The following is a 920-nucleotide window of genomic DNA, read 5'->3' on the forward strand; positions in this document are numbered from 1 at the left end:
AAAAAACATAAGTAAAACACCATCTTGGGTATATGATGTAAAATACTAGTAATAATTGCATTGAAAAACTACATAAATGGATATAGGAATTGGAATGAAAAATTAAATGCATATAAGTGAGTTTAATTGGTATGTATGAAACCTATACTTTTAATCATTCTGTATCATTAAAATTTTTAATTTTTAATTGGCTAAACTATATTTTTTTCCCAGAAAGCTAAAATAAAAGGAAAAGAAAAATTTTAATGAGTTTGACACATAATTTATACAAAAGTGTCAGGACAATCAAGAGACATTTTCTATTAGAAAACAAAATTTCTGAAATTAAGTAGCTAGGCGTGCATCCAAAGATGTAATTCCTGGAAGAAGTAATATTGCATACCAAAATACTGAATAAAATCTAAAATTTCTTCAGTTTTACAGATCTTTAGACCCCAAAGTTGATAGCTACTGACTATATTGTTATCTATTTCATCCCAATATTATAAGTGTATAGATACACGATACTTAAAGATCATAATTTTGGGGCTGGCCAAGGGGCTCAGCTGATTAAGAGCTCACTCAAGAGTGCGAGCTCTGAGCAACAGGGGTTCGATGCCCGGCCCGAGCTGAGCTGCCGCTAAGCTGCCAACAGGTGGCAGGATGGCTCAGCTAAAATAAATAAATAAATATCATTTTTATATACCTGTCATCCAGATGCTTTTAAAGTTTCAGAAATGCTGATCTCACAGGTCAACAACAAAGTAATCTAAATAATACCATTAAAAATGGCCTTAGTTTAAAACATGTAAGATACATACATTAATATACAAATAAGTCTCATTTTCTGCTCTTTTTATCTCTATCACCACAGGAGAATAACCATGCAACCAAAGGCTGTGGTGCTACTGCGACATCTCACCTCCAGCCTCAGTTAAACT

General features: G+C 32.7%; 1 protein-coding gene across 1 annotated transcript in view; it reads right to left on the reverse strand.

Annotated features, from left to right (window-relative positions):
- RTTN (rotatin) overlaps positions 1–920 on the reverse strand; it is a 177,003-nt gene that overhangs the window by 91,615 nt on the left and 84,468 nt on the right. The gene's annotated exons all lie outside the window — the stretch shown is intronic.

The sequence above is a fragment of the Hipposideros armiger genome, unplaced genomic scaffold (assembly GCF_001890085.2).
Source record: "Hipposideros armiger isolate ML-2016 unplaced genomic scaffold, ASM189008v1 scaffold_1593, whole genome shotgun sequence".
In the NCBI taxonomy this organism is placed as follows: Eukaryota; Metazoa; Chordata; class Mammalia; order Chiroptera; family Hipposideridae; genus Hipposideros; species Hipposideros armiger.